The sequence below is a fragment of the Chrysoperla carnea genome, chromosome 1 (genome assembly GCF_905475395.1).
Source record: "Chrysoperla carnea chromosome 1, inChrCarn1.1, whole genome shotgun sequence".
NCBI lineage: Eukaryota > Metazoa > Arthropoda > Insecta > Neuroptera > Chrysopidae > Chrysoperla > Chrysoperla carnea.
In genome coordinates this window covers 41,997,274-42,008,095 of record NC_058337.1, presented here as the reverse complement: position 1 = coordinate 42,008,095, position 10,822 = coordinate 41,997,274, and positions in this window count along the sequence as shown.

Below are 10,822 nucleotides of genomic sequence, written 5' to 3'. Positions count from 1 at the left end.
AGCCGTATTACTTAAAAACAAAAACAAAACAAAAAGTTAAAATCTTAGATCTAATGTTTATTTATTTAGAATGCAATTCTATATGATTATAGTAGCGTTTGTACGCAATGAAACACGCAACGTTGGGAGCGAAACAGTCTCTAGAAAGTTCTATTCGTTAAAAGTACTTTCATGTATATACAATAATAAAAACATACATACCTACACGTTATATGAGTAGTCATGCTTTGTTCACGTGATACTCATACTACTTACACAATATACGCTAGTGAACGATAGTTTAAAATATTGTGAGTGAATTCATAGCATGTATATGAATGTGTTAAATCAGGGATGTCTTTAAAACTGTGGGGCCCTGAAATAAATGTAAAAAAAAAATATTACTATTTGATAAGAAAGCTATAATAATAAAGCGACGCTGAATATCAACAATTTGGAGTAGTTCCAAGAGAGAAAAATCACTTTATTCGACATTTTTAAAGTTTACGCCCCTGTACAGCTCCTCCAAATTGAGATGGAATGTTGAAATTTGGTAGGTAAGTTAAGATAATATCAAGGAAATTCCTTTTGGTATTGTCAACTTTCCAGTCCTCTTTGATTCTTTTTGGTGTTCAAATATCATGGATTTTTCCGATTTTTAGGTTTTGAGTACCCCCACAGTTTTTCTAAATTGAGCTAGATGATTGAAAATGTGTATGTAAATTAGTATTAATGAAATGCCTTTTGAGGATGGCGACTTTCCAGTGACCTTATCCCCTATTTTATGTCGAAATATCACGTTTTTTTCGTAGATTTTATGATTTTATGAACCTCTACAGACCGATCCATCAAATTGATTTAGAGAGATTAAAATATATTTGAGAATTGAGTTAATTCTGAGGAAATCTTTTAGTATAGTGTTGGCCCTCCCCCCGATCCTGTCTTTCAGGATCATCCCGAAAGGCATGCATACTGTCTTTTTTAGCCCCCGAACAAAAAAAAGGGTGTTATAAGTTTGGAAACTATGTGTGTCTGTCTGTGGAATCGTAGCGCCGAAACGGATGAACCGATTTTAATTTTTTTTTGTTGATTCGTTTGAAGTTAATTTATTGGGGACTGTTTTTAGATATGTTTCATGTGCGAGTTTAGGGTTCCGTACCCGGAAATACTACCAAATAGATTATGATCCTTAAAATTGGTTCTGATTGGAAAAGGCTCTAAGGAACAAGGTTATTTAATGGAGAGCGTTCTTAGATACGTTTCAAATGCGAGTTTAGGATTCCGTACCCGAAAAATTTGTCAGGTGTTTATTAAATTTTGTAAATGTCATTTGTTTGTAAATCTGCTTGTGTTCAAAAACATCAAAAACAAAGAAAAAAAAATTATAAAAAAAAAAAAAAATCTAATGACGGAGAATTATGACTTTTGTGGAAAAGTTCTGCTGTCCGCAAGTTTTTTTTTATCGTTTTTTGAGAGAATACTGAATCTGGTTCTGTAAATTAATTAAGTTATAATGCCAACTAAAGTAAGTTAAGGTAAGGTAAGGCAAATAAAAATAGTTGTAAACATGTTGATTTTAGTATCAATGAACGCAGATATCATGCATTGGTCATGCACTTGATGCATGATCAGAATGATATGCGTTTGTGTATGAATGCAATATAATTTCTTCTGCACATATTGCTTATTCATAATAAAAATTTGATGTGAACGCCACATAAACCTCCATAATATTAATAAATTTTTCATACGTTTTACAGCAACCACTTGGCATGTGTATTTCAGGCAAAAGCCAAAAAAAAGAAAAAAGATTCAGCTCAGTCGAGAATTGAGCTCGGAAACCTCATTGTTGTAAAAATCAGTTGTCTAAATTTTCGCCTCTTTTATGAGATTTTTTTGAGAGATTATACATATCAAAATGAAGTTATTAAAAAAATTAAAAAATCCGACTACGTTAATAAAAAGAAAGAAACAAGGCCAGTAGTTTACATATAACAACTTTAACAGTCGGTGTCTATTAAAATCTAGACGCTCTTTCAATAATGAGTCCCAATTGTCGAAGTCGCTATGTAAACTACTGGACTTGTTTTTTATTCTTTTCAGTTTTTATTTAACGTAATCGGGTTTTTTGATTTTTTTGGAAGATACGATATAATAAAGTATTTACAAATATACATAATGTGAACTATACCCGTCTTTCCCCCCATATTACCTTACGTATGGGTTACAGTAATGTACACATCATGCTCTTTTATTTGATTCCCCATTTGGGTATATTTGAAAATATTTGGTTATTCATCCCTACTTTCTCGCTCCACCTTTCCACCCCCCGAAAGTAAAAAACAGATAAAACAATCCTTGAAGCTGGTATTTTGTTTTGTATTGTTTATATACATACAAGATTTGCGCAAAAAAACATAACCACTCCTTTACAGTCGGGTAAAAAAACTCGAAATGTTTTAAGTCTAAGCCCCATTTCTGATTGGGCCGAAAAGCTCATATGCTTATTTATATACACTTCTATTTTGCTCATGAGTAAAATTTGAATGATCTAGCTATTTTTGTTTGGAAGTACAACTATCCATCCATTCACACAGACCAATGGGTAAAAATTGTTTTTTGCAGGGATTCAAGGAACCTTGAAACGTAAAGATCAGTTCAAATCATAACGAATTTTCGAGTGGGGAATAGTACTTTTATGTATATAGAGGTAAAAATGAAATTGCCAGTGTTCGGATCATATTCAACAATCATAGTAGCATGCATAGACTGCGTGTAAATGGCACCAAATGTACTTTTATTAGAAATGTGTTTTAAAATAAAATCTTTTCTGACATCTGTTGGCGATGAAGTAAGCTATCAATATTCAAAAGGATGCTTATATTTTTACGGTTTAGTCGGCTAAGTAGATTTTTCCACTTATTGTTGAAGTCAATTATAATTTGCGGGGAAAGATTTTAGCTCTCGAAAAAGAAAATTATCTTTAACATCAGAGGCGGATTCAAAATCTTATAATATGAGTTTTAATTAATTTATATGTTACAGGTTGCTTACAGGGGGTTTCGGGTAATGCTTTTAGCACCCATCCCCTGAATCTGCCAGTGCTGTACGGAAAATGATTAATAAAGGGACAACTTTCCACGTGTTCTAATAATAAGAGCAACTTGCTACATACTTGTTTAACTCCACTCGCGTAAGGATTTGCTAACTTTACGTTCTGAAATGATCCTTTTATTACCAAAACTTTCTCTAATTATTTGATTTTTTTATTCACTTTTCCAGGGTCTAATCTAGTTATTTAGTTGCTCCGGGCAATAATTATATTTATCGTTCTTTACACCCATGCCATATATTTACAGGGTGCCTTTTTAAGTTGACATATGCTTGAAACTCGACAAATAAATTTAATCGAGGAAAATCCTTCAAACGAAAAATATTAGTTTCAAAGGAACATATCTTCGGCATCGAATTGGATCTAAGTTTTTAGGTTCAATTAATACCTCACTCTGATTCACAACTGACACATACTAGATGAACGCTTTAAATTAGACAGTTGTTATTCATAATTGATCTAGCTTTTTGTTCGTTTGTTCATTCAATTTGAACGAAAATTTTATATTTAGTTCCGGTTATATTTAGTTTCGATTATCGAGATTACTGTATATCATATTCTGGATAAGGTTCTTTGCGCTTTTCATTTTGCTGATTTGTTGGTTATATTGATATCATATTTGAATCAATGAATGGTGTGTGTTGTTACATTTAGAGCTATAATGTAATGAATATTTAAGAAAGTATAAATGAAAAAAAATAAAGCATTTGTAAAAAATATTTTAAATGAGTTTTTTAGTAAATTATTTAAAATGATATGAACCTGAAGGTTGTCGGTCGTCGGATAAGTATGAAATTCATAATGAGAATTAAAACAAACAATTAAATCTCTTGTTTGATATGTTTGAGTTTTGCGCAGAGCGGCAAAACTATATGATATATGTAATATAAATTGCATAAAAATATTAGGCTAAATTTAAAGAATGAGCTAAAAACAGCTCAGAATTAGTTGTGCTTTCATTTTAAAACATGTTTATTTTACCTTTTTCCAACATATTGTGAATAAGAATAATATAAATTTACAAGAGCTGCGATATTATTAGGTATAAGTAACAATTATTATTTAATTTAAGAAATTGGGATATTGGGATATTGGGAAAATAAGACTTCAAATTTTTCAGTAAATATTTAAAAAATTGGAAATTTTTATTGTTAGTAAAGTTGTATTAAACTAGTTTTACCATAATAATTTTTATGTAAAACTAATATTCACAGAAATATTTGACGAAAATTGAATTTTATGAATACAGTGCAACCTTAATATAACGAACCTCAATATAACGAATTCCTCGATTAAACAAATTTTTCGCAATCCCCTTGAATTTTCCATAAGAGTCAATATAAAATATACCTCTACATTACGAATATTTTTTGCGAACAGTCTCGATATAACGAATTTTCAACTACATAAAAAATTTAAATACCTCTAAATAACGAAATTCGTCAATTCAAAACCTTTATATAACGTATAAAGTCCCACCAATATATGACAGTTAGTATGCTCCATAATATGTAATTCATGTCGCGAGAGGTTCCGACACTTTTTTCCTCTTTATAACGAATTTTAGACCAACTTAACCTCAATATAACAAACCTCAGTTTAACGAATTACTTGATATAACGAATATTTACTGGTTCCCTTCAGATTCGTTATATCGAGGTTGCACTGTATATCATTTGGTAGTCCGGCTGTTTTGTAGTCAACTGCGTAGTCAACTAGGCAATTTGTATGACGTAGATGTAATAAAATGCTATAAAAATATCGTAAAAGCGTCAAAAACCAAAGTTTTTTATGTTTTCATTTTGGAAAGCGCCGAAAGGTAATGAAGTTTGAAGCTCATTCACCGATTAATTTTTTTTTTATTCAAAATTTTGCCCCGCAAGAGGCCCCAAAACTGTGTTTATTGTGATCAAGGGACTTTGAACTATCATTTACCACAAAAAAAAGATCATTCAGCGTAATTGTTCAAACAGCCGGACCTTTAAAAAGTATATTTTTATTTATAATTTTTTTCTTATAAAAATGGCCAAAAAACTGGAGATTATGTTTCAAATACCGGAGAGTTGGCAGTCCTAGCCTAGACTGACATTTATATGAACAGCTTGCTTTTTATTGTTTCATGAGAGCAGGAATTACAATTTCTACATTCTTAATTCTATGGTTTTAACAATGTCAACTTCATCATTTATAGGTTATGGCCTATTTCCATATCAGATATGTAATATACTTTGCATACGCTTCTAAATATTTGTATGTAATTTCGTGGGTGTTGAATGAATTCATCGTACACACTGGTGGCATATTGAGTCATATACAAATGCCTATATTTGTATAACATTTAAAAAAATGTTTACTAGTATACAAAAGACTCCATTAAAATGAGACTAGTGGTGGAAGTATGAACAAAACTATCAAATAATAGAAGTTTGTATGTATATATTTTCCGTGTATAATCTGTGTATGACAGTTGATGTTATAACACAGTGCAGTGTAAACATTTACCATAACATAAATGTACACAATCAAGTGTCAAGTACAATGCTAAACTAGACCCCAATGCAGATGTAAAATTCTAAAGAAATGTGTTTTGTGTTTTCGAATAAACGTCAGTGTTCAACAGTATTTTTATTTTAATAATATTATTTGTTATTTATAAATAAAAATTATTTTAAGTAAGTATAAATATGCTTGTTTTATATTTATGTTAAAAAGCCGGCCAATCAATTTATTCTATTACATGAAATTGTGTCGTAGAAAAGTAAATAACAACTAATCGATAATACAAAAAAAAAAAAAAAAAAAAAAAAAAAAACATAATAGTAATGTTGCGTGAAATAGAGATAATTAGATATTATATTTACATATTAAATATTATTCATTCAATTGATTGATTGTTGAATGGTATTGTAATATACATTAAATGAAACGGATATTCTAAATTATCAGCTCAATTTATGCACATTAGATTCATGTTTTTAAATAATATAACGTTTTAATTATGCTATGTAACATATTATTTAAGGGAAAATTTTATAAAATAGAATTCTAAATTTTTTCCATGTTATAGAATATTACTTCTTTTAATTTTTATTAGTTTTAAGGCGAATTAGTCCATTTTTTCCTCGGTTGGAGTTCCGATCGATACAAGGATTTGTGTTTTTTAGCCAATGACGGAACTTCGGAAGAAGTTTTTTAAAAATTATTTAGTTCAACCAGTTCAGTTTATCATATCGATTGGGATGTTTGTTATTTATAAATAAGTATAGTTATGTTAAACTCAAGTTACGAAAACGCTCAACGCGCGAATAAACAACCCACAAGTCGTTCTTTCTTTTTTAAACTTACTTAAGGGATGATTAAACAAAATGTAAAATTTAAAAAAAAGACACGTTAGCTGGGTTTGAACCATCGACACAAAATATAATGCATAATTAATTTACTTTAATATATACACATTAATAAATCAAATTTTTAATATACAAGGCCGGGCCCCATCCAGGGGTAGTCCTTGGTTATGAGAATTTTTAAAGGTACAGGAAATAGTTGTTCGATGTGAGCTGTACAACAGACTCTCGAATTTCTGTTCTTAATTAAATGTGTTGTTAAAATCTACTTTGATACTAGACCAACTTATTTCATAATGACCATGTTAAAAAATTGTATGAAAATACTGTTGTCGGTGGCAGAAGAGACACTTTCATTGTAAGATGATAAATTATTATTATAACTATTATATCATAACCATATATAATAAAATTTGAAGGCGATGGATGTATAGCAGAGTTGTATTGAAGTCAAAATTACCGATTTTTGTCAGAAAATGAAGAGGGTGTTTTAAGACTAGTTGCACTTTCTCCTACACTTTATTTCAAATTACCGTCATACTGCCAGTCTGCGATGTCTGCCACTATTTTTCATAAAAGTACATGTTGTAACAAAAAAATAGCACTTAAGTTTATCCGATTAGGATCAAATTTTTTACCCGTTTACTTCAACCACACCCCCCTTCGAAATCGCCATAAAGTTTTGCCTGACACAACTTTTCCCGGTTGCTTCCAGAGTTCCAGATGGCTAGGGTCCACTTTCTTCCCAGGTTTCTTCACCTGCCGTTCGCCATATATATATATCCTCTGAGAGAAAATGTTCCAACTGCAAGGTCTTGCCCAAAAATTATTGTTATTTTCCAACCCCCTCCCATAGTTTGGAAAATAACCGCCTAGTAAACAAATTGAATATCTCGGCTCAGAAAAGACGTATCAAGATAAAACTTACGGCAAATGAATGATAAAAAAATATTTTAAGCATAAATTGACCTCCTCAATCCGTCGAACAGAATCGATAATGCCGACCACTTTGCGTTTGCCCGTCTCAATTGTGAATTAACTATTTTTTCCATGAACATAAAATTAATTTAACTTGTTTTAATTTTTTTACAAATTTAATGAAAAAATTTAAAACATTTAATTATGAACGCGTCTAAACGTTTTCTAGTTGCCCGGCTAGCAATATTTTTTAAGAATTTCAGCCCAGATTTGATCATTAATATAAATTTTAATTGTTTTACTGCATCTTAATTGAATTCATTAATATGTATTTAAATTAAGAATAATAATTAAAAAACACATTTTAATGTAAGAGTATCAACACACATTTTAAAAATAGTCATAAGTCACGTACGCATCATACATTCATAACATACACATACAGATTTAAAGATATGCCAAATGATTTATTTTATTATAAAATCGCTTCTTCCGCATCACATTTTGTGTGTATTTATAGTCTTGATAAGAGCAGAATGTTTGCCGGTTTGTCGATATATTATTGTTAATTTTATCTTATGGTTCAAAACTTAAAATTTTCAGGAAGGAATTTATTTTGCTTTTTGGCTTGTTCTACAGAAAAAAAATGCGACCGCTTGTTCGATTCCCCTTAGAATACGCACATATTTACTATCTATCTCTTTCTTACCATAAAAAACAAATTCAGGGTGGTCCATGTTATAGAACGATCTTTTTTGGCTGGTTTTTAGATAAAAAATTTCATAAATAGTACATAAAAAGTGCTACCTTTTAATACTATTATAATCCCCCACCTCACCGGTTCCGAGAAAAAAAATTTGTCAATTTCAAAACTTTAATTGCTTATAACTAGAGAACGGAAAAAGATACAAGATCGAGCCTTGGCTCAAAATACGTATTTTTGAGTTATCTTCAACTTTCATATTTTCTGGGCAGCTTTTTTATACTTTTGTTTTTGATACCATTTGAAACCTTTCCTCCATGGTCACGAAATGTGTTCCTCCAAAAATTTTTTTCCCAATTGGGGTACTGAACTATAAGGTTGTAAAAATAGTTCAATTTTCGTACAATGTAGTAAAAATTAAACCCTCTAAATGTTTGAATTCATTGACCCTAATAAATGAATCCATGTTTATGTAGAGTTTTAGTTACTTTTATATACACTATTGTTTTTGAAATTTCAATGGACATTGAATATTACTTTTTGAAAAACCAGTTTGTAATGTATTACAGACCCCCCCGTCTTCTGGATGATACGAAAAATATGTTCAAACAATAATTGTGCAACGGTAGACGAATGTCTATAAAAAATTATGATAATTTTGTATTTTGTAAACAAAAAATATTTACTATATTCTACATAAACTGGCAATTTTAGCGTGTGAAGAGTTTTCCATTAAGAACACTCGAGCTTTGAACTTAAATGAAAACAAGTGAAAATAAACAATTGATTGAGTTAACTGTTGAAATACAATGTATAGACACTAGACAGTGTTGATTACGCATTCGTTGGTTTTTATACGTCATGTAAGTAAAGAATGATAAACAAACAGAACATACATAATATATGTAACGTATAAATTTAAAATATAAACAATAAGTACCTGAATATGCATACTATATAATGCTTCTAAGCTAATTTGAGCCCTTACGGGTAAACAGTAATCTTGACGAAAAAATGTTTCAATCAAAAGTTGTTTATTTTTTTATAAGGAACATTATTTACATTTAAACTTTTGTTCTCTATAACGGTTTACAAGATGGGTCGTACGGATCCAAGACCTTCATCCATGTTGCTCATTTACGAACTTGGCCTTACTTTTTACGTCCTGATCACGCTATAAAAATTTCAGCTTGATATCTCTTTTCGTTTTTGAGTTATCGTTCCCAAAGACAGACGAACGGACGGACAGACAGACAACCGAAAATGGACTAATTAGGTTATTTTATGAACACCTATACCAAAATTTACAAACATGGGACTAAAATTACTATACCATTTACGTGTAAACAATTGAAAATTAATCATATTTTAAATAAAACGAATGCTTTATTGAAAATTTTACACTATCCTGGCGGCGCCCATGCATACAAATATTTATAATTGTTAAATTCATGTTACTATACAAATAATTTACTACTATAAAATACAGGGATTGTCATATCGAGCTCGAGAAGCTGTAAAAGTCATATAAAATGCAATGTATGTTAAATTATTTAAATAATATAATAAATTGTGACTGATGACCTCATCATGGTTTTTTGATACCCTATACTTTATATTATGACACGATTTCTGGTATTACACTCTGGCCGAACCACAGTTTGTAATAAATATCAGATATACACTTTAGATATTAATATTCTTAATAGATAGGTAACATAATATTTATTTGTACTATTTGTATACCCTGTGTATACAATATCGCTTGTAAACAAAATTATTTGATTTATTGTCGTTTTGTAAAATATTAAAAACATAAATTTAAATATTGGAATAAACCTTTAAAATCTTCACGAAGTTTATATCCAAGTTTGTAACGCTTAAAAATATTGATGATACCAACAAAATTTTGGTATAGGTGTTCAAAAATCACATAATGGCCGTCTGTCCGTCAGTCCGTCTGTGGGCACGATAACATAAAAATGAAAAGAAGTATCAAGTATTTTTAAAGTGTGCTTAGGACGTACAAAGTGAAATCGAGTACGTAAATGAGCAACATAGGTCAATTTCATCTTGGGTCCGTAGGATCCATCTTGTAAACCGTTAGGGATAGAACAAAAGTTTAAATGTAAAAAATGTTTCTGTTAAAAAAAATAAAAAACTTTTGTTTGAAACATTTTTCCTAAACATAACTGCCATGGAGGGCGCAAATTAGGAATTATATAGTATGTATGTATTTTATATTGTATCAAGTGTACATTTATTGTATATATGTATGTGTTTGTTTACAGCGTATAATATGTTCACTGAGGAAGTGAGAAGAAGGATTCTCTTATTATTTTGTGTGTAACTTTGGCTATCTGAGAGTGGCTATCTTTCTTTACTTACATGACGTAAAAAACACACGATCCTAATCAACACTGTCTGTACATGGTATTTCAACAATTAACTCAGTCGAATGTTTGTTTTCACTTGTTATTATGTATTTTTATGAGCTAAAGTTAAGTTTTTGGAATACGTGACAGAATTCGTTTATCTGGCATCAGATTCGTAATCAGCGACCAAAAACACCTACTAGATGATAATTTTAAGCCAAAATAAGCATTATAAAATTTGAGCTCCATATGCCACTCGCTGGGGCCCTATTCCCCCTTCTAAGTAGGTTAAGTTCACTGAATGTAGAATGTTCCTTGGGAATCCTATAAACACGTTACAAAAAGTTTCACTCAAATCAATGCTCTTTCTCCATTTTTCCATTTTCGACAC